This window comes from Acanthochromis polyacanthus, chromosome 18 (assembly GCF_021347895.1).
Source record: "Acanthochromis polyacanthus isolate Apoly-LR-REF ecotype Palm Island chromosome 18, KAUST_Apoly_ChrSc, whole genome shotgun sequence".
Lineage (NCBI taxonomy): Eukaryota > Metazoa > Chordata > Actinopteri > Pomacentridae > Acanthochromis > Acanthochromis polyacanthus.
The window spans coordinates 15,085,451-15,109,521 of NC_067130.1; the positions used below are offsets into that span (position 1 = coordinate 15,085,451).

General features: G+C 40.3%; 1 protein-coding gene across 9 annotated transcripts in view; it reads left to right on the forward strand.

Moving 5' to 3' along the window:
* Window positions 1-24,071, forward strand: part of dab2ipb (DAB2 interacting protein b) — a 193,140-nt gene that overhangs the window by 70,370 nt on the left and 98,699 nt on the right. Inside the window, exon 1 of one of the 9 annotated variants that reach the window (XM_051938115.1) lies at window positions 6,243-6,261. The exons of 7 other annotated variants lie outside the window; for them this stretch is intronic. The gene's annotated coding sequence lies outside the window, so the exon portion shown is untranslated. Of the gene's footprint in view, window positions 1-6,242; window positions 6,262-24,071 lie in introns of those variants that run through there. One more of the 9 variants, XM_051938114.1, reaches the window with a different exon arrangement.

Below are 24,071 nucleotides of genomic sequence, written 5' to 3' on the forward strand. Positions count from 1 at the left end.
TGACATTCAGCCCTGAGTCCACTGGTTCCTACTGAAGGTGTGAACCTTTAAAATTGGGTTCCAGACATATCACTTCTAGTATAAAAGGCCAAACAGTTTACCAAAACAACTCAAGGTTTTAGCTTACTTTGAAAATTGTAAGAAAAATATCTTCACACCTGAATATGTTAACAGTTGCATCACAGGAAAAAACAACTTTTAAAGAAAAATGTAACAACTTCTTGAAAAACCTGATAAGGTTGAACAAATAAGTTTACATGCTACAAATGACCACAATTAATGATAAATGTTTGTGCTTAAGGACACGTTTCTCTTATCCCTTTACAGATAAAAGTAAGATAATGACTAGAGGTCAACTTTAAACTAATTTATCAGATTTTTTTTCCTGAAATGATTACACTCTTATGCCTCCATGCCAGCAACAGATGAGGCATTATGTCACCGTCTGCTATCAAGTTCTGCAATATCTCACCGTGAAGGAATATCTTTAAATTTGTCAATCGTTGACTTGGTGTCAAAGATGAGGTGATTAGATTTGGCAAGTCAAAGGCCAAAATCAATGCGATCTCATGTCTGTTTCATGCTTGTGTTCATAATAGATCAGGAAAACCAAGAAGGAATGTGATTACTACTTTGGCAACAATATCCATTTGGACTCAAGAATGAGTGGTGAGAATTTGGTGGTCAAACATCAACATCATTCTGTCCTCACAAAATCCTTTTTCTCCACCATAATCTTACAAATTCATGATGTTGTTATGACAACGTTTCACACAAATGTCTAGTAGATCAAATTGATGGCATTTTATTTTCAAAAGGCCAAAGGTCAGATGTGGATAGACATGGGTGTGAACTAAAACTTGATTGATTGATGGAGGCAAATCTTGCCGTTTTCAGCACATAGGTTGCTGCTCGGAGGTTGTTGTTTCCCATAGTGAAGGGGATTTATACTCACAGTTTACATCCAGTGAGTCAGGCTAAAGCCCAAGTGTCTTTGTTTATGTGTGGTGCATTTTTGATCTCTCTGCTTTTCAACCTGGGATGACCTGGTGCAGTATGGATGTAGCAGCAATGTGGAATGGATTACCTCAGTGTAGGATTCATAATGTATAATTAGCATTTGTACTTACTGAGTAATTTTCACATGAATATGACATTGAATATGATGAGGTTGGAATTTATTCCAAGTGCTTTCGTAAGTGGTTTATTTCAGTCCTCTAATTATATCACGATATCACATTTGATACTCTAGTGGGTTAATTACTGTGTTACTGTCAGTATTGTTTTTTCCAAATAGACTACAACGTCCATGTTCATCCCAATGGAGGATCTGTTACTCAGTGCAACGGCGAGGCTCACTTAAACTCATGAAACAGCATGGGAAAGCAGCCCATGAATCACGCTAACTATTGATGCACCAAGTAGCAAACAGCAGAGCTCCTCACGAGCAGAGCTGTTCACGATTCCTAGAAAATGGGGGTGTCAAACAAGGCCTGGGTGCCAAACCCGGCCCTCCAGAGGGTTCAATTCGGACCGCAGGACAACTTTGTAATGTGTAAAAACTACAGAGAAGACATTACCTGCAGACTGTAAAGTTGTAAAATTTTAAATTTTATATAATTTCTCGGCCATGACAGGCTGTTTTGATGATAAAGTGGCTGGCCCGAATAGTGGTTTCTGGCCTCCGAATATTCGGGCCCTATTAAAGACGAATATCTGAATATTCGTTCCGCCCCGTAACGTCTGACGGGGCGGGGGGGCGGGGATATTCGGATGCCAAAATTAATATCCGGATAGTGCCGTAGTGAACGAATATTCGGATATTCGGGATATTCGGGTCCAGCCCTATAAAGTACTAGACTGCTTGTTCTTTTGTCATTTTGTGTCTCATTTTTGTAATATTTTGTCTTGTTTTTGTTGTTTTTGTCTGACTTTTGTCGTTTGTCTCACGATTTTGTTGTTTTGTTTCTATTTTATTGTCGTTTTGTGTTTTTTTGTCACATTTGCCTATTTTCTTTCCACTTTTTAATATTTTGGTCAAATTTATTGTCTCTTTTTGTTTTGTTTTGTTTTGTGTCATTTGTCTAATTTTTGTCATTTTGTGTCTCATGTTTGTAATATTATGTCTTGTTTTGGTTGTTTTTTGTCTTTTTGTAGTTATTTATAGGTTATTACGCTCAGATTTTGCTGGTCTGGCCCAATTGAGATCAAACTGGGCTGAATGTGGCCCCTGAACTAAAATGAGTTCGACATTCCTGCTATAAAACACCGAATATTCAACACTGCAGACCAACTTTTGGGATTCACACATGATGGATGTTTGGAATTCCCATACTGCAAGAGTTTGCAGCTGGGATACACCATAAAACAAAAGCTTGTGGTTTCCTTTACCTTTTTCCTTGGTCTTTTATCTACCTTTTCACTGGTCACTGGAGTCTTTGTTATAAGGACAGAACCAGCAGCACACAAACTCTCCATGACCCTGATTCTCTCCTCTCCCTGTCTATAAACTTCAGCTCTGTCAAACAAGAACTCATTGTAGCTCGCTTTTCCCACAGCGACTATTATGCAGGCAAGACAAATGAGTCTAGTTTGGAATTTAAAAAAGAAAACAAGGTGTCTGGCCTTACACATGTCCCTGTTGTGTGTGAATAACACTCAGTGTGCCGTATGAGTTCAACTGTAACCGTAATTTATGAGACATTATAGGTCGACTCTTTAAAAGTAGACATATTGTGTGTATATCACTGCTTTCTCCATGAGAATGTGTGTAAGACAGTCTTCAGGGTGTTCCATGAGCCCAGCGGCAGCAGTGTGAAGCCTGGAGGCATTCCCTCTGCTTCCCAGCACGAGGCTCTGTCTCGGTCTTGAGTGATGCATACCTACTAATGGTGCTGCTAAACACTCTCTGTGGGGCCAGGGGAACAGTCGAGCCTATGTTAGAGACATACAGACACGTACACACACTGCTACATTCTGTCACTGGGAGTTTATGGGCTGAGGTAATGACAAAAACTCCTCACAGCGTGTACTGTTATGGTCCCCACTGCGCTCACTAGCAACAAGCGGCATCACAGTGAACAATTGAGCAGCCAGCAAAGGAAGGAAATGTAATACTGAGGGTGAGTGTGAGGGAGCAGGAGAGGACGACTTTGATTAGGTACAATCAACAGATAAATTCATTCATCTTGGAAACCGTGGGAGACGTCGGTTGATTACAATAAGGTTGAAATTTAGCTGTTTTTTTTTCTCTCAGGCTGTTGTTTGCGATCATGCATATTTATGACTGTTTTGTATGTTTCTTTTTTTGATGGATTTTTATTCAGTGACTTTTTTGTTGCCGTTTCTTTTTTGTTGCAACGTATCGCAAAAGTTTCATTTATTGAAAAATTTTACTGAGCTTTCTGTCACATCTCACTGCTGTATTCAATAGATGGAGTTGTGATGTGGCAATTTTATTGTCCTTATTAGTTATAGCCCTCTGAACCACAAAGTTCTGGTATCCTTAAATGCTGCCGAAATGACATTTTATAAAAGCAAGAAACTGTAAAAACACAAAGAATCCTCTGATTTTTAAATGTGTTCCATTATTAGTAGGGTTCCATCAGGAGAAATAACCAAATCTAAGGTTAATATTGTGATGCTTCGTCAAAAGCCCTGTATTCTACACGCTTCATTCAGAATATATTCTCAAATAAAAGGCTGAGAAACCGCTTCTTCCCTCAGACTTTTACACTCAAAACAGTAACACAGTGTCACTTTAAATGGTTCAAATACCGTTTAAGTGTAATCTCATGCCCATATTTATTATATTTTATTTGATTTAATTCATCTCCCACATTGTATTGTATATTTCTTGCCTCTTGGTATTTCATTTAGCTTATAATCAATGCACTGTCCAGTGGCAGCTGTTTGTATTTTTGTCATGCCCCCATGTATGATGACAATAAAACTATTCTATTCTATTCTATTCTATTCTATTCTATTCTATTCTATTCTATTCTAGTCTTATCTGTTTGCGCTAAAGAGATTCTATGAAAAACAAAAAACAAATCTGTTCTCCTTCATGCAACAGGGAAGCCAGCACTGCCTCAACAGCAAACAACAGTCATATGGCAAAAATTAAGGCACCGTTTGGCTGAACTGAAGCTGGATTTACACAGAGCAGACCGGAAACAAGGATGGAAACAAATTAAAAGAGCCTTGTGTAACATTACTATAGTATGTAGAGCCACCATTTTTTTCAATATAGGTACCTCCAGTGGTTGCTAGTTTACCTATTGTGTCCATAAAAAATCTTATTATTTTTGCTTTTTGTCTTCTTATGATTATGGCATTGTAATTGTGTCATACTGCACAAAACACATTTTTGAGTTCTCTCTGCTTCAAGCCATGGTTATTCTGTTTCCATAAAGGTGCAGGAATTTATATTGCAGTGAAAAATGAGCCCACAGTGAATAAAAATGTGACAGGAGCAAAAGAAAAATAGAAAGCCTGGAAGAGGGTTAATTTAGTTATGGTTGTAACTATGAACATACAGTCATGTGAAAATGAACAAGCCGACACTTGTTCCCCTTTGAAACTGTGGCTAACATACATCTGATATGCTATGATGAATGAAACACAAACAACTGATACAAAACAGTCATTTTCATAAAAATATTCAGTCACTTGGAAAACGTAAGCACACCCCTACGAATATTTTTGAAACAACTCGCTGTCATCATGTCAAGATCTAAAGAGCTTTCTAAGGGATTCAGACACAAAGGTTGTGGACGCCTGTGGGTCTAGCAAGGGATTAGAAAAGATCCCCAAATTACTTGAAATAAATCTTTCCACTGTAGAGAAATGATCTAGAAGTGGTGTAGAATTCAAATGAATATTTGTACCCAACAACTTCAGCACAAGAGCAGACTGGTTGTGAAGGGTTCCTGGTATGACATGGATTGGAGTCATAAGGAATCACTTGACACTCAATATTTTTGTGCTTGTATTTTGTATACAGTTACGTCTTAAATCAGAGTTTTTATGTGAAGTCAGAAACGCAGCCTGAAAACACTGACACCACTCAGCCCTTGTGTGCTCCCATCTGTGCATGTGTGCCATTGTATTTAGTGGTGAACTCTGGCCTGTCCGCCTGACCCTCTTCTCCAGAGCACGCTGTGATTGGCTGTTTAACCCTCTTTACAGCCTATTTACATCTGCTTCTCATAGGCTGTCACTCCCAGTCATGCCTTTCTTGCCCAGGGAGGCAAATTAAAGTGGCTGAACGGTAAAACCAGGAACGAGAGTCGCACTGGATCAGGAGCCACTGAAAGTCAGGGGGGTGGTGGCATTTTTTATACGTCCGAGTTGTTTACTGCACCAGATGTTGTCTTATCTGGGAGTCCATAACAGATCAGTTTAGTTGATCGAAGCACGCAAAACAAGCTGTAATCTGATCGCCGTCTTGTTAACTCCATTCCACTGAAGCTCTTATCTATACATGTTTTCTAGGCATCCCAAAGTTTTCTCCTGTTGTTCTCAACCACATAGCATGCTCTCTCTCTCTCTCTCTGTTCTGCTCCACACTCTCACAAAGAGTGATAGAAGGTGAAGATAGTGGTTTTGGATGTTTTTTTTTTAAATCTGGGTTACAAGAGACTGCTTTGCTGCTTTATGAAGCTGAAGAATTGGCTCGCTGGGTGTCTATAAAATTCCTTTAGTGCACTCTTGCACTGGGAGCTGGAACAGCTTTCCTGTCATTCAGGATACACACTCACACAGTATTCCGGACATCATGCCTCTGGGATCTCACTGTGGGAAACTTTGAGGAGGAGGAGTATTCAGAGTCTGTGCTTGTGGGACAGTACACAAGTATTGAACAGAAGTGGATGTTTGATGGTTTAATCTTCTCTAATCTTCCCCACTGGGAAATGGTTTCACAGTGGAGTGGATCTGATCCTAACTCAACCCGTGATGACTTTAACTTAAGCAGACGTGAATGTCAGCGAGAGGACGCTTAAGTGAAGTTTCAGATAAACAGAGTTGAACTCCACGAGAACTTCGCCTGACATTTATCTGCACTGATACCACGCCAAGAGGACTTGTTTTAAGTGCCGCCGAGTTATCTTGCTGTCAGAGTGGGAACGAGCACCATGGCTGGGGTTACTAGGAAGGGATCTGGGAGACCCTCATACTACTACAGATTCCTGGGCAAATCCCGACTGCAGCGTCAGCGAAGCCGGTCCCGCAGCCGCACCAGGCCACCTGCCAGCAGGGGTAATAAACACTAGTACAGCTTAAAAAAAGTCTCCATGCAGCACTTTTAGCCTCATATACACCACAGGACACAAGTGCAGTGTGGTAATACTGCTTCCACAGTGCAGTGTTTTGTGTGTTTGGACGCAGCTCAGGTGTTGTTGCTCACTGACAGTCCAATAATCATTTTGACAGAGCCTGTGTTTCTGATTCTCATTAGCTAGTTGATATTTGTGATGATATCTCTGTGGATTCTGTGAAAACAACACTACATACCACTGAGAAGATTCAGCCCCCCCCTTCTTTTTTCCCCACTGTTTTTCTGTTTTCTGTGTTGTTCATGTGAGCTGCTCTTTTTGGTAAACTTATTTTTAGAATGCCTTGGTAAGGCTCCATTGTGGCAGATGTATTTGTGCTCATGTTTCTATGTTCTTGGGAAGAGTGAGATGACAGTTTGGTGTCACTATTCACAGAGTGATGCTATTCTCTCACATTGCACCATCAATACCTGACACCTCACAGTTCAGTGTCAGCGAGCAGAGTTCCACCCTGCTCGGGCACTTTGCCTGCAAGTGTTTTTGTTCTTAGCAACAAAGAAAGACTGTAAGTCAGTTAGTTAGTTTTCTGCGCTGCATAACTACTTCTTTTTCTCTTAGTCCATGTCCTCGAGCAATGTGTTTGTTCACTTTGCTGCTTTTCTGCCTCTCAGTGCTGCTGTACTTACTGCTGGCGGTACTGTTTGAACTGCAAGGTTATAGTGATGAGGCTGCCCCCAAGGCTTTGCTAAAGTTACTTGAAATGAGAGAAAAGTATCTCAGAAATGTTCGGTCTATTGATTTTTTTTTTTTTTTTCCAAGTGAGCTGCTGAAACTCGCCAACCAGGATATTAAGTAGACCGTTGCATATGTGTTGCTCCACTGTGGATATGATGCAAACTTTTTAGAGAGACATAGTTCAGGAAAACATCAGGCTCGCTTTCTCTCGCTGTCAGTGAAGCTGAACCTTGTTTGCGCACCATGTACAGCTGGTTTTCTATAGCAAGAGACAGACAAAGCCCGACTTGCCGTGAGAGAGACGAAAAAAATTGTGTAGGTGCCTGGTTTGGATGTCTTTACTCTAGCTGATGAAAGAGGTGCTTTGAAGTCTCCCCTCTATCATTCGACTCTTTAAAGAGCGCACACATGCAGACATGCGTTTGAGCTCAAATACAAAGACGCAAGCACAGTCTGCCTTGATCTTTGTGGCTAAGTGCAAGCTCCTCACTAAAACTTTTACACGCTGACTGCACATTAACAGACTAACGCATAGACAAGGAAGGACAGGTTGTGCCCAGATGGAGGGAAGATATCACCAGCAGAGCAACACGTGTTTTGATTTTTGTTGTAGCAGAAAGGAAATAGTTAAAAGCAGTTGTCTAGCTGTGTGGCATTGTATACCAGTTCACTTTGAGGAGTGTTACTCACACATAGACATTCTAGTATGTTTTTGTGCATTTTGTTATCATCATTATTGCTGTTGATTTATGATTTAAAAGTAATGCTTTGTGCAACAGGTCAATGATATTCCAGAGTTGTTCTTCTTGCCTGTTTCACAAGGAAAAATCCACTAATTGCATTGTTGATATGTGTATAGCGCATACAGAAGAACAATGAACAGCGTATTGTGAGATTAAAGAAAATTGCTAACCATTGTAGATGTTTTCTTCTCACTACAAAGGTAGGCAGGAAGCCCCGACTGCAGGGGAAAAGCAGAATGTACAATAAATCAGGCTGCGTGTTTACACGTAGCTGTCATTAAAAGGTCTCTACTCATTTAAGGTCAGACGCTCAGCAGACTTCTTTAGAAGCCACGTGGTGTCCACTTTAAGTTGGATTTCTGCTTCTTAAACTGTGTAACAACACATGTCTCTTCACCTCTGCAAAGTTGCAGAGTATGTTTTAGCTCATTGTTTTGGTTTAAGGCCCACAATCTTTGTGTTTTAGCTCACTGTTCACGCTAGCCTCAGCTGTTTTTTTCCATACCGACCCAGCACCAAATGCAGAATGACAACATTTGCATTAACTCGACTATGAACCTAGTGGAGCCGTTTACAGGAAGAGAGAGTTTTTAGTAGAAATTGAAAGCCAGACTAGATTTACCAGAAGCCTAACAACAGGACTTCAAATTAATGTTGCTAGAGATCACCTGGATTTGTAAATAAGTATTAGTTTTATGTTTAGCAACTTTATGATGCTGGTGGTCAAAAAATCTTTCATTTTAGCTTTCAAGTCTTGCACATAATTAATCTAAAGGCTGAGAGGTTACTTTCCCTAGGTTAAGTTAGAATTCTTTAACATCTGTTCATTACACAACACTGGGATCAGTTTAAAGCTAACTTTAATATAAAGCTAACTCTATTATACTTTCATTCATATTGTTGCTAAGTTTTGCAACAATATGAAGTACTTTTGATTTGTCAGTAGTCTTTGGGTTAGCCAAAAACACCCCTCATCTGGCTTCTCCAATTTCCCCCAAAATGACTATATTATCATATACAGTGCCTCAGTATTGCAGTATAAAATTACATCCACAGTATATGTTTTCTCTAATCCACCGAAATGAGATTTGTGGGGAGAAAAAGAAACTTCTATTCAGTAAACAGTTGAGTGTGCCTGAAGCAAAATATGATATGATATCGGTGCAGTGAGTTTCATATGAGGAGCCCAGCAGCACAGTGTAAAAAAAAAGAGTGTTTTTGTCAGTGAGTTTATCTTAAAGGAAGTTACTGTAGCCTCTCTTGACGACTGCGCTGTCACTGGCACAGATCAGATGTATGAGCTCATGTGTTATTGTTTTGTCAGCATGTGTGTCGGTGTGTATGTGTGTACGTGTGTGTGTGTTCATGTCTGCGAATGGAAAATCTTATATCAGTTCACCCCCTCACATCACTCTGGATCTGTTTCCTCTTCTTTGCTAGGGTTGGTGACATTTACATACAAAATTATGGCTTATCTCAAAGAGAGAATGGCAGAGAGACAGAAAGAGAGAGCAGTATTGTCTGATATAGCTTGTTATGCCGTGTGTTTTGATGTAATCAAAAAACGTGGGGTCGGAATTCCCCTGTGATTAGACTACTGTCATTTTTTGTAACAGAATTCATCATTTGTCTCTATTGTGTCTGCAGTGGAAGAGGCTTTGTATAACGCAGAACTGTTTAAAACTGGTGAAGAGCTTTCCATGGGAAGGTTTTCTTACATGGAGGTCTAGTGAGCATTTCTATCTGAGGCACATTTTGGTGGAAAATTAGGTCTCTGAAAAAGCAGATGGTTGTATCAAAGTGAAGATTCTGTCTCTCATTTCTTGTCTCATGTTAGGCAGATTCCTCACTTGGCTGAGCTGAGTGGTCATTACTTGCCATCAGATCTTTCAGATTGAAATAAGATCAGATATCAGACTTACAGAGTGTTTATGGAGAGTTTGTTGTTTTTCTCCGGGAGGTGTATCAGCCAGACTTCCTTCTTCCCTGGCAGAAAAAACTTGCCATTTTTCTTTTCTCCCATTGATCTCTGTTTTCTTCTTCTTGCAGACCCACATTTTTACTTAAAAGTCTGCAGAACATCATGTAAACACCACCAGGCAACTGTTGCAGAAGAAGCTTGTCTTCCTTTTCTTCTCGGTTAGATTTGCTTCCTTTTTTCCTTGATATCTCAGTGTTGAACTTACCTAAGCACAATGTTAACTTCCCCAGCCCTTATTTTAAACCTAATATCTATTTATATTTATAGCAAAATGCTCTACTGTGAACATTTTCACCATTCTACTAAAATGTTAGATGAAAAGATCTGTAAAAAACTGTCTGTAGATGAGTGTTTGGTTTTACCTTAAACAGTAACAGGGCCGTACTACGAAGCAGGATTAATGGATTAGTGAAGCATGCTGAGCTAAGACCAGAGTTTTCAGTGTCATTAAGGTGTCTCTCTTTTAACCTGCTAGATCATTATAGTTACTGAGTTAAGGATTTTCATTGACTGTTTATTTCATTCACTATTTGCTTATTGGTATTCTTCACAAAGAATATTCAATCGACAACATTGAGTTGCCAAAAACTAAAATGATATTCATGTGTCCTACATTATAGACAGTGTCAGACCTGAATGCACATCTTGAATATCATGTTTTAACTGTATGAAGCTGGAAGTTTAACAGCTCTAATGTGCAGCAGTCAGCTTAGAAATAAGTAGCAGGCATGAGAGTGCGCTGAATGGTAAAATTAATGCATTAACGTACATTATTAACAATTTTCTACCAGCTTTCCTCTCTTGTGTTTGTAGCTCTAAGGACGTTTGAAAGGTGTTAAGTTTCTTATGTTCTTCACAACCCTCTATTTAATAAAAACCTGAAATAAAGGGGGAAAAAAGAGTCAAATAATACTGTTAATGGAGCACGCGCAGATTCTGATGAAGAAAAGTTGGGTTAACGAAAAAAGTTGATAGCCGTGATACCGATTACTGCTGATTGGGGTTTTGCTGAGCCAGCTAACACAAAGAAAGCCTGACTTTGTCAAACTTGCTGCATAGTACATCCCCCTGGTGTCTCCACTGGTTGCCTTGGAGCTGAACAGTGATGACAAGACTCTGTGTAGAAGAAGCAAACAACGGTGGTAATTAGAGAGCTATGAAGGATCCAGAGTTGCTGGGTTCCTTTGCCACTCGTCTATAAGCTAAGCTACGCTAAGCTAACCCCGTGATGGCTTTTTTTTTAATCTAAAAGACCGTAGCATCAATTCTGTCAACAGACCCAGCAAAAAGTAAGCATATTTTCCAAAACACCAAACTGTTCCTTTAAAAGTGCTACAATACTTGGCATCATACATGAATGATAGAATAAAAGGAGATGTTGGAGAATGAGACTAGCAGCCACAGTGGGGAAGACAAGTCAGGTCAAGTTTACAAGTCTTTGTACAACTCAGTATCACATACAATCCCTCAGTGGGATGTGTGGGTCCACATCAACAATGGGTTGCTGTCTCTTAAAACAAGGCAGAACTATACAAGACAAAGAAATGAAAAATACAAGAATAGGAAGGAAAACTGAAGAAACCAAAAGAAGTATAGTGGCAATACAAAGTACACTGGGATTATATTAAGTCTAATTTAGGTATAACAAGACTAGTACTGTAAGCAGCAGTAATACATATACAGTTGTCATTTTTGTCCCCTTTCAAAACACATGCAACATATTGACAGATGTAGGCCCTGACTGTTCTGTGACTGTTCCAGTGAGAACACCAGCCATAATCAACGCAGTAACAGAAGCAAAGTAACAACCTCGTGAAACCATGAGATATCACTACAGTAAAAAATCTTACTGCCAGCAGCTTGGAAGAAAGTGTTTGAACTACTCAATAACAACTTAATAATGTATTACCGCTGACAGTTATTGCTCGTAATCATATTCTCGATGGGTCATTACCAAGAAACACTTTTGATCTGTGCTACTGCGTCACGCTTAGTTTTCGACAGGATGTTTATGGTGTAGCCAGATTTTCCTCTAAGTGTCTACGAGCGTGTGTGTGTGTGTGTGTGTGTGTGTGTGTGTTCTGATGGGAAGTAAGGACAGAATTCAGGCTGATAGATGGGAAACATGGTCAAAACACCACAAGCAATCACAGTGACTCAGTTTCCGACGGCAAAGTCATATTTACACTTAAAGGAAACAAGTGTGTAGTCATGATTTGTGTCAGAAAGTATTAATCGACTTTAAATATAAACATGATGGAGAGAAATAGAGAGCTAAATGGTGGCAGGTTCACACTTTGTCTTTGCCAAAGGAATCGTTTCACCAGTTTCTCAGAAACAGCTTAGCTTCTTTGATCTGTTTTTGCAGTTTGTTCCTGAGCGTCTTCTCTGAAATTGAGGTCATGTTTCAATAAAACAAAGGCTTTACACTAATCAACATAGGCAGCCTAATTCTTTGATCATTTTTACTTAATTTTCTGCGTATACAATCAGGTGAAAGGGCTTTAGAGTATGTGAGATAAGCTAGCAGGAATTAACACTGAGTAAAAGTGTTTCCCGCTTACTTTGCTAGTTCTCAATTAAAGGATGAGTCGTGATAATGCCATCAATCTACCTAGGAGATGATGAAATAGAAAGTAGAGACACGCAGTGAGGCGGTGAAGTAAAACCGGCAGAACTCTCTACTTCCTCTCAATGTTTAACCCGGGATTATTTTCTGATCTTCCTGTCATTTCTGGACGCTGTGTCCTTGTCTCCCCTCTTTTTCCCTCAGCCTTGTGAATCATGGAGATGGGCCAGATGACGCAGTGCTTCTCAGCACCCAGAAAGAGTCCAATAACAGGGGAACAGGTGCCGGCTAATCCCCGCTTTAATCCACAGATATCAACTCAGATTACAAGACAGAGCCAGGGAACAGTTTTGGGAGGAAAAGCCATAGAGCTATAGAAGATTATTTCCATAAGTCACCCAAAAATTGCCTGTCAACATACAGCAGACTGTATGTGCAGCTAAGCATAGTTATTTTCACATTTACTCATACACTGATGAGCCATAACATTAAAACCAGCTGCATAATATTGTTTAGCTTCTCACCGTACCACCAAAGACAGCTCTGACTTTTAAGGGCATGGAAACAGGACCTCTAGGGAACTCTTGTAGTGTCTGGTTTTGTGACGTTGGCAGCAGATCTTGCAGGGTGGGGCCTCTGTGGATCAGGCTGCATCCCACCGGTGTTTAATTGGATTGAGATAAGGTGATTTTGGAGGCAGGGTCACTGCTTTGTGCTCTTTGTTGTGTTCCTTGAGTTATTTCTGAGCGGTTTTGGGGTGTTTTCGAGCACATTGTCCTGCTATGAGAGCGTTGTGTGTGCTTTATCTGGAACAGTTTATATGTTTGGTACATGCCTAAGTAACATACACATAGACTCAAGATTTGATGATTAGCTTTATTCACTTCTCCTGTCAATGGTTTTGATATTGTGAGTGCACACATACAATTGGCAAAGCTGGGCCAGAAAATGAAATGCATTGTTAATGGTACTGTGTTTTATTAGCATGCATTTTCTGTGTTTAGAAATTGTTGCCCATCTCACGCCTGAAAGAATAATCAAAATACATGCAAACCCATTGGAAGCAGCTCAGCTCATATTGTGTTTGGCATTCTTGGATCACATTCAGACACTTCGGCATTATAACAAATGCATCCAAAGCTGCCTTTGAGAATCAATCCACATCATTAAATCTAAAAAAGAATGCAGAAATGATTGGAGTATCAGCCCTATGATAAGGTGTGGGCTCGTCCAGGGTGTTCTGTGCCTCTCATCCACCGTCAGCTTAGCTAGGCTACAGACCACCATGACTTTCTACAAGCTTAAAAGGATATAGCTGATGGATGGATAGATGGATTAAGCTAGGTACGACTCGCCAATAAAGTGTACCTGTCAGTTTGAGTTCACCTTGAGCAGCTTGCTTCTTGTGAAGGAAAATATTTCAAAGGCCTGACATATGTCATTTGGTAATATTATCATCTGACACCAAGTCTGCTCGGGATCTTTGCCTCATATCTCTGCTTCTGCCAGTAGATGTTATTGAAGTTTGCACGATCTCAGTCGACAGTTGCAGGAATGTTGCTGCTGTGTCGCCCTCTGCACAAACACAAACTTCCTCCTTCTGTGCCCCACTTCTTCTCCTCCTCCTCTTCCACCTCTCTCCTCTGCCTTCCCATAACAAACTGCAGACAAAGGCGTGCATGTGCCAAACTAAACACGAAGCAGACCCCCTCACTTTGGATATCATTTGAACCAATATAGAAGTCTTGTGCTTTTAGAAAAGAAAAATCTGCCTCAAGTCGGAAAGTGCTGCTTGATGTTTCCTATATCTTTGCTTTTACATACTTTAGTGGATGACTGTGTTACACAAACCTAACAGACTGATTCTATATTCCCTTTGGAGCTGGTAATACTGAACTGTAGCATAAATTCATGCTTCTGTGGGGTTTTGTATTATCAGCTGACAGTCGACTTAGAATAGGGGCTCTGTGTTCGCTGAAAGTTAAGTGACTGTTGACTCTGCCAGCACTGGTCGCTTTTTTAGGGTGAAATGATTCTCTTTTACTCCCTCGTGTCCACAGAGGCGCTCCAAGGAGACGGAGCAGCACCTCTTTATCACCCCATCATCTCTACACTGAGTAAATACCGCATCTCGGAGGTCAAAAGTCCAGTGCTGTCCTCATGGTTCAATGTTAACACGTTATAGTCTCTGTGTACACACACGAGGAAACACTCTCTCTCTCTCCCATCACTCTTTCTTTCTCTGTCTCTCTCGCACACCAACACGTGTTTTAGACTAAGCCATAAAACTCGACAATTCGAAGCTGTGCCTGTGGTACAGTATGTGCTTGGGTGGGCCTCTGCTGTGACCTCCATTACATGGATCATTGTCCAGCTGGGAGTCAGATAAACCACCCTGCTGTCTGACAGTATTAATAAAAACAGCATCTCTCTGACTGATTGCTTTTTGATTGACATTAATTCGCAGTTTATCTTCCAAAGACAGACAGAAATGATTTTTTTTTTTTTTTTTTTTACGGCACTATGAGCCAGTCAAGACAACTTCTTGTCGTCTTGCGCTTGAGGAGAAAAACAGAAAAGTGATGTATTTGTGAAGGAAGCAGGATGAGAGGCAGGGTGGACCGAGAGAAGATAGTCACCCAGGTAGAGAGAACACGGTAAACACAGCCTGACAGCCTGTGATTTTTCCTGCACATTTCGGCAGTCCAAAGAGAATGTATGTGTGCGTATAAGCGTGTTTGTGTGTGTGTGTGTGTGTGTGTGTGTGTGCTTGGATTCTCTTCTGCTGTTTCCTCCTGTCATAACACAAGAACTCCACATTCTCTGCTGAGGCTATTTTTTCAGTCCTGAGGGTATAGACTTCTTGAAATGCCGAAACATGACTCTGTAGATAACAGGATCCTGTGCTCAAACCCTCTGTATATTAGCACAATGAGCAGAGGTTGAATTCTTCTTCTACCTCATTTTCTGTTGAAAATTCACTACAATAAATATTTCAAAATCAATAGTTGATCAGTTTTCACCCACTTTGCAGTTCAGTTTAGTTTCAGAACTTCACGGCCTGTTTCAATTGAAGTGTTTTGGTTTACTCTCACTACTCTTGTAGAGTCAATATATTAGGCCACAACAGGAAGCTGTTTGATACAAAAAAAAAGCCCTAAAAGCTTTGCTGTGGGTCCCACCAAACAGCAGACAGCAAGTTTGGCAACTAGCTGGTGAACACAGTGGAGTAATTAGCCTTTGAAGAAGTCAATATTTTGTTCAGGAGTTAATGGAGACTAAAACAGAGTGAATGCTGAACTTTAATTTTCCATGTGAGCAAAACAGGATCCCAAAATGCTACCATTCTGTATCTGCATCTATGTAAATTGTGATAATTTGTAAATGTTGTGTTTTACAAGTAGTTTCTGCTGCCACCGAGTACCCAAATTAGCTGAAGTGTAAGCTAATATTTAAGGATTTCCACTATCAGTTAACTACACTTAGCATTACTTTTTTGACAAGTACTGCTGTTGTGCATTTTTATGGCTCTCTGCTTTATCAGTGTACTTGAGCTCTATAAGTGGTGCCAGACACATCATTTTGCCAGTTCCGTGTTATTGTAATGATTGACAGTTAGTGGAGGTAATGTTCCAAGAAAACAATGTGTCAGGAACGGCAGGGAAGAAGAAGGCTGCCAGCGAGCAAAGAGACAATGCAGGTTTCAAAATAATCACCTAATTAGCCTTGCAAATGTTTCAGTGGACTCATTTTGTTAATTATATATCAAAAGTACAGACAGTGTGTCCTGGTTACAAGCAGTGAATGTACACATAAACTTTGTTTACAAGAAAACTACAGGTACCATTTAATTAGCAACTAAGATGCTATTTTTGTTGGATGTGACTAAGACCAGCGATGCATTGCCTCAGCTGAAGCCCCTTTCGGACATGCAATCCTTCCCAATAACCGTAAAGATGCTATTTTTGTTGGATATGACCAACTAAATAAGCTCCCTGGTCACTTTTCAGTAAAAGTTGCAACGGCAAACCTACTAGGGTGACCTAGTAGCATTCAACAAGGCACAAGTCTGAACTGTGTGCCCTTGTATATACTGATAAGCACACACAAGCTCTAGTTGTTCATTTCACTGCCAGTGTTGGTCTATAAATATTACAGAGTGGAAAAGGCACACTTTGCATGCCAAAATCTTAGCATCTATCTTATTCACTTTGCTCTAACTAGAGACTAACAAATCAGATTAATGAGACTCGCCATGAATTCATGCAATCTTGGTTTTGGAAAAAACATGAACATGAGCTGAAGGTTAGTTTGTTGCTCCCAGCTGTTTGTAGGAGCCTTTCCTCTAAAGTTTATTAAATGCCAGCAGCATCAAACAGCAGCTGGATCCATATGAGCATCTTCAAAGCGAGAGAATTGCACGCTTTTTTGGTCATGTGAATTTTACATAACTTTTCCCACAGCTTGTAGGGTCTATCAAGATTGGAAGGCAAGTCACACTTTGTACTTTGCTGCATGTCAGGCAAGTGAGCTGTCACACAGAGTCCCAGTTAAGAGGCTGCAATTAAATCAACAGAGTGAGTTTAGATTTATTTTTAGGTGCAATATTCTAAATTATGCCACTAGTTATACTATATAGTCTCACATTTATGACCAACATTGCAAACAGTGTCATTTTGGTGGGTACATCTTGATGAAGTCGTGAGAAACATGCACATAGAAGTGACTTCTATCTGAATGAGAGAATGCTGTCATTTCAACAGACTATTGAAGCCAGAAGTGTTGCGTATTTCGTGTCCACGAAGGACTTAAGAGACTCAAGCAGAGAAAAATGAAAAAATGTATATGCATCATTCACTTGATGCAGCAACAATGTACATATCATAAATGACTCCAGTTTTCAAAGGCAGAGAGGGACTGTTTCTTTCATTTGATCAAAACAAAACAAAAAATTGCCAGCAGCCCAGTTCAGCAGAATAATTGCCGGCACCAGCAGTACAGAGTGCAGATACTGAATGTTCTTTTTCAAGTCGCTGTCATTTGGAGGCAGATTAAAAAGCATGTACGACAACATCTTGCTTACAACAACCTCTGTGAATTTCATCTTTCATCGCAAAGCCACTTAGTGCAGCCTGCTCTCTGAGTCACGAAAGATCGTAAAAAAAAAAACCCATCACTGCAAGTAAAAAAACAATGTGTGTTTAACAGTCAGCCATTATTATTATCATTACAAGCACAGCACTTTGGCACTGCCACGCCAAAAAAAGCGCATCGTTATGCAAAATATCCAACACCATGCCTGATGTCCCCTTTAGATTAAAGCTACGAGTGGCTTGTCTGACAGTTTTTGTGACACATTACACACCAGTCTGGTCTGTGTGCTGCATTTCATTCATTATCTATACGCCGCTTAATCCTCATTATGGTCAGGAGGGTGGGGCTGGAGTCTATCTTAGCTGACTTTAGGGCAAAGGCAGGGGACATCCTGGACATGTCACAGGGCTACACAGAGAAACAAACAATCACACTCACATTCACACCTACACACAATTTAGAATCACTTGTTAACCTCAGCATGTTTTCGGACTGTGGGAGGAAGCTAGGGTTCACATGAACAAGTCTTTGCTATATTTGTTCTGTTTGTCTTCAAAAGTAGGAGAAGCTTTTAATCCTGCAACCACCTCCGCCCTTGTACACAGTGGTTTTGCAAATTGGAATATCCTGTGGTGGTCAGCTCTGAGAGGAAGGGAAGCTCAGCTGGCACTGGTCACTGGACGGAGCACGCCTAGTTGGGAAATGCTAAGGAAATATGGAGTCTGACCTGCAATACATTACTGAGTCTTAATGGAAGGAAAGATTATAGTAACGGAGGAAGGAAGACAGATATGGATTTCAAAATAAGTGCTTCATCAGCAGCCTGAATGCATAGTTCAACTTTTTGAGAAATATGCTTACTTACTTAACAAGGAGATCAATAGGACTCTTGTGTCTGTACATTAAATATAAAGCTGGAGACCGCAAAAGGTTTTCTTAGATAAGCATAAAGATCATATCTCCCCAGCTTCCATTCTGTGAGGCTAATCCAACCCACCTGCTGCTTCTAACTTCATACCTCACAAACAGATATGACACTCACAGCAAGAGGTGAACATTTTCCAAAAAGTCAAGTTAAGAGCATTCATTTCAAACTAAGACATGTTTTTCTCCCAGCTGACACTGACCCTATCGCAGTTGGCCAGACCACAACACACATCCTGTGCTCACACATGAAATGCAGACGCTGCTTTTAAGCCCCCAGGGGCTCACACTTGCACCTCTGGGGTCCCATTTAGCGACTGAGAGTGGGCCTGGAGGAGAATGAAATCAAGACAGGGAGACGGCTCTATTCAGCGGTGGATGCTGATGGAGGATGGAGAGGTGGTGGTGGTGAGTTTATAGGGAGTGTGTAAGGTTAGAGAGTGATGGAAGAGAGGCGCGGTGGAGAAGCGATGATAGATGAGAAACCGATTTGATGTAATTTGGCGTGGGAGAAAAATTCTGAGACAGCAGTTTGACAGAAACATTAATCTGTGAGCACACAGCAGGAGGAAGGTGGATTGGGCAGTCGGTCACTCATGACAGGGTTGGCTGTTTGATCCCTGGACTTCTACGTACCAAAGTGTCCTTGGGCAAGACACTGAACATGCAGCTGCTCTCCATGGTAGGCAAACAGCTTGTATAAAAGCGTTGGCACCATTAGCATGTGTGTGAATGAGAAACACTGTAAAGCACTTTGAGTACTGCTCAGGTAGATAAGTGCTGTATGAGTGCAGACCACTGGCCGATTTCTATCAGTGAAGAACAAGTTGTAGAGTATACTGATACTAGAAAGTTATGGCAATAGCCTTCCATTAAAAATGGCCCTGTGACAGTGTTTTAATAGAAGCTGTTTTTCCGCACTTTCTTTGATGTTCGACAGCAGAGCAATATGTGTGTTCAGAGCTCTGCTTCACTCCCTCCAGGCATAGTGCTTCGGCCAAATGATTTTTTTTAATGGGTTGTCCATAAAATAGATGCACAAAGCAAAATATGGTGCTATTTTACTGACACGCAGTCCGTTTGTAAAAGATGTTTAACCTGTGCCAAGCATAAGAGCCCCCACTCCAGTTCATCAAAGCATCTTCCTGATTTTTTTCAACATTTTTTCAACATTTTTTTTCATCCCAGCGTTTGTCGGTGCTTTTTCTTTTTTCGCTAACTTGCCAGTTGCGACAAAAACCTCTATATGCAACACAGCTCTCACAATAGTAGCCTTAACTTCACGGCACCAAACTGCTAAAAAATCAAGTGTTCGCAGGTTTGCAGATGTCACCTGAATTCCTGCAGAAAGTGGCAAAGTGGGTGATTGAAATGTGCCTTCAAGTGCTGCTCCCACATATCTCTGCAAGGATTTAACCTTTTATAAGTAGCAATGTGAAGGTGAAGAACATTTAAGAGCTGATCTCAATAAAGAGTTCCTGCAGTTCTGGCTGAATATTCAAATGTATGAACACACTGTGGTAAAATTTTGTACTCCTGTACTCCTTTGGATTTTATATTTTTTATGGTAATTAACAAAAAGAAACAAACATTTTAGGTTCCATATTCTGTCATTGATTATTCTGTTAATTTTACTGATGTTTTAGGTTTTTTCTGTGGTACTGGATGTATTGAGGCAGGTATCAAACTCATAATTTTGGTCTTGGGAGAACACTAGATGTCACTGGGAGCAAGAAAAGGACAAATTGATTAATGAGTAATAGATTAGACAGAAGGTTAAAATGATACAATATGTGGTCTTAAGGTCCTCAGGCTTGGTAGTTTAAAGATAACCCACTAGCTGTTGTCTGTGGACCCTCCAACCCACTGACCTTACAAATACATCCATGCATTTAGATGCTCCCAAACACACACACGCATCCTTAGACACCAAAATAGCTTCAGTCAACAACTGTTACCCCTATAAATGGGAAGGCCACCACACGCGGTATAAAACACCTCTTTCATGATTTTCCCCAGGATTCAGGTTGGAATTTGCGCTTAATTAATTAAAGTTTTATTGAGTATGAGCGTCTGTTTACTGTCGACTCAGACACAGGGGCGAGTTGGAGCAGGGGGAAATTTCCATGCGTTTGTGGTGATACATTGCACGCAGATGTCGGCAACATGTGGAAACATGGATTGCAATTTTACACAGCAATTAGTCCACGGCTAAATGGTGTGTGTTTGTGTGCGCGTTAATGTGTGAGCTTTCCTTTGAGCGCCAGTAGCAGCCAGCTGTGCAGTAGCGAGGAGGTTTCCGTTACAAAATGAAGCCGACTCGAGGGGTAAATCCATTGAAGTTGAGCGCAGAAATTCACATCCACGGTGCTGATGATGACCTTAATCAACCTTATTTTCTTATGAATGATTTGCTGATTTGAAATGATTAAATACACCTTTTGTTGCAGCAGGGATTTTGGTCCCATCATATTTGTTTGTTACAGTGATTAAGCGAGACAAGGAAGAAATAATTGTGAATGCTTTTCACGTGCCCATTTCCCCACAGAAATCAGTTCTTAGCATCATTCAAATGCATATTGGAATGTTAGTATAGCTAAGCAGCCTTTGCAACATGTGTTTTGTGTATCAGCTGTGCTTCAATGGAGGCTTGACATGGACGTCGAGGACTTAAGACATGCCTTGACTCATGATATGAACCCCCTGTCACTGTCCCCTCTTCAGTTTTGTGTCCTCCACTGTACCATTTAGAGCTGCGGTGGTTAATGAGTTTGTTATCAACTGTAAATTCGCTGAACCCGGAGCAGCTCCTGTCACATTTTTACTCACTGTGGTGTCATTTTTCACTGCATTGTCAAGCCCTGCTTTGCTATGGAAACAGCACAATCATGGCTAGAAGAAGAGAACTCAAAAATGTTTTCTTTGTAGTATTACAGAGTTTTAATCCCATATTTTATGAACAAGAAAATGACGTTGAATGTGGAATGTCTTTGATTAGTTTACAAAAATTCAGTCCCAGCTATGGCTTTGTGCCAAAAAGTGCATCATTTCTTTCTTTTTCTTTTTAGTTCTTTATAGTTTACTGATGGCTTTTATAAAAGTAGTACACATAATAATTATGATTATTAAACATTTTGTCCTTAGGTTTATTTATTTATTCATTTTTTGATGCTGTGGTTCATCACAGATGAGTAGGTCAAGGATTGTTTGAAGGTTGAAAATCTCACAATTTTTATTTATTGTTTTTATGTTTTAATAAGTGGTGTCATTTCTTTAAAGACACATTACCTTTTAAAACCTGCTGATAGGTTTTGGGGTTCAGAGGGTTAACTTAGTAGTCACCTATTTAATTGTCCATTGATTGGCTTGTGTAACGTTTTAAGAAGAAAAGTAAAAGTTCTGTAATTACAGTGCCCTGAATATGAATATTTTCTGATTTCTTTCATCCTCTGCGACAGAAAACGGAATATCTTTGGGTCGTGAACAAAACAAGGCATTTCAGACATTTTATGGACCAAAGAACTCGTTGATTTTTCAAGAAAATAATCAACATTTGAATTAATAATGCAAGAAATAATCAATAGTTGCAGCCCTACGTGTGATATAGTGGTTTTAAATGGTTCTAATGCAGATGTCTCCTGTAAGTGCACATTTCTAATCTGAACATGTCTCTGTGGCATTAAGAATGAGCTACTTTCAAATCAAATCCTGCTTACCTTCACAGAGCAATGGATCGCTGCTCAGAGGATCGAGATGGTTCAGCTTTTCAATTACAGAGATTTAAATTTGAAGCAGAGGCCGCCTGCTCCGTATCAGAGCACGTTATGTGTGTCTGGTGTTTGTTGCTGCAGACTGTGTTTATGTTTATGTTAGGCTGAGAATTGTGTGGGCCGGGATGCGAGCCTTGTGCTACGCACAGCAGGAAGTGCTATTCCTCCATTCGTTCTTCAATTACAGTGTGCGCTAAAAAAATACAGTCAACCAGCCTGTTAAACAGCAGACAGCTAATTTAGCACAGCTCAGCTTGACAAGCTAATAGAAAGGACAGCGCTGACAAACATGACGTCTTCCAAGTGTGTGGCTTGTTAAAGATGCTCTAAATGCTAATATCATATTAGACACGCACGCGCTGCATTTCATCTAGTTTTTGGTTATGCCATGGCAGTGCTGCATCTCTGCTGTCTTCATTTAGCTGAAGCCAATATTCAAACCAGTATATGCAAATGAATGCATTCATACATAATTTATACTATCTCTTTAATTGAAAATGATAATTCCAAAATGTTCCAGCAAGTACATTTGCTTAGGGTGTATAATGACCATTGAAGTCAAACTTTATGGAGATCATATCAACTATCATGTCATGATTCTGACTTGCTTAGAGTGGTTCATCAACACAACTTTTAATCTTCAGAGTTCGGCGTTGTTGGCATTCCAGATCTGGATGATTGGATCAACAGTCTCATGAGAATCCCTGAGAAAACGGTCATCACTCCACACAAATTATGTGCTATAGGATGTCTCTGTGTATGGGTGTGTGAGGAGGGTTTGCTTGATAATGCAGTTTCTTTCCTATTAGAGTCACACACAACCGCTCACATGTAGTATTAATTACATTAGCTTCCAATGTTCTGGACCGTTATTGAGCTCATTTAAATGGTCTAACGTGGCCCTAGTGACGCCATGACCGGATGTTTACCACAGAGCCCTTTACATGCGCCTGGGTTTTATCACTAGATCTGATCTATCTGTACAGTTTCTTCTGAAGGCTTCTTTTCTGTTTTTGTTTCTGTTTTTATACCTTCATAATAGGACACTTGTAAATTCTTGTCCAGCTGTGACATGTTGGATTTCATGTACTCAAAGTTGCAACATATGTTCAAGTTTCCATTTATTATCTGGGCTTGTATAAGTCCACCAACTGGCTCACATGTTGATCTCCTCTGTACCTGAGCAGGAGTTATCAGTTAGCATGATGACTGTCTGAAAGAGTCTGTGAGGACTTGCATTGTCGACATCCCTCACATTCCTCCTGGACATGTCCAGATTTGCTGCTTCTCCACAGATGCTCGGTATTTGACTCTTTCACAGCTCATTCATGCAGATCTGTGCAAAGTTCAGAGAGAAAGTTAGAAACACGGATATATAATGGACAGAGAAGATAAGAAAAAAAAATAAAAGATAGGTTCAGTAAGCAGACAATGGTGGAGAAAATCATGAATAGGAAGATTAAGGTAGAACTCTTTAGATCATATGAAGTAGTTTTTAGAAAATGGAAGACGTGACCAACATATTCTTTCAGATTCACTGTGTTCTATTATAACTTGTGATATTAAACTGTACTGTACAAGCAAATGTTAATGCCGAGTTTTCGATGTTTTAATACTGAAGTTTCACTCATACCAGAACACTGTCTTTCTGCAGAATGTGTCTGGAGTTTTAAATTGAACCCAGGTCACTCCAGACTAGGCCTATTTGGCACTCCAACCTCCACACTTTTATTTCTGTCAAGCTGCCAGTGTCAAAGGTCTGCCTTCGGTTCATTGTTTTAGCTCAGTTTGACGCTCTGTCCAGGTTGCATCTGTTAGGAGTTTGTATGTTTCCCTCGCGAGTTTGTGTGCGTTTCCTTTTGACCTCTGGATTCTTCAGACAGCGTTAAAAAAAGTTGGTCAAGTCAGTCTGGATGTCAGAGTGATAAGACACTGACAGTAATGCCAGATCTTCTCTGTAGAACTCAAAATTCAAGG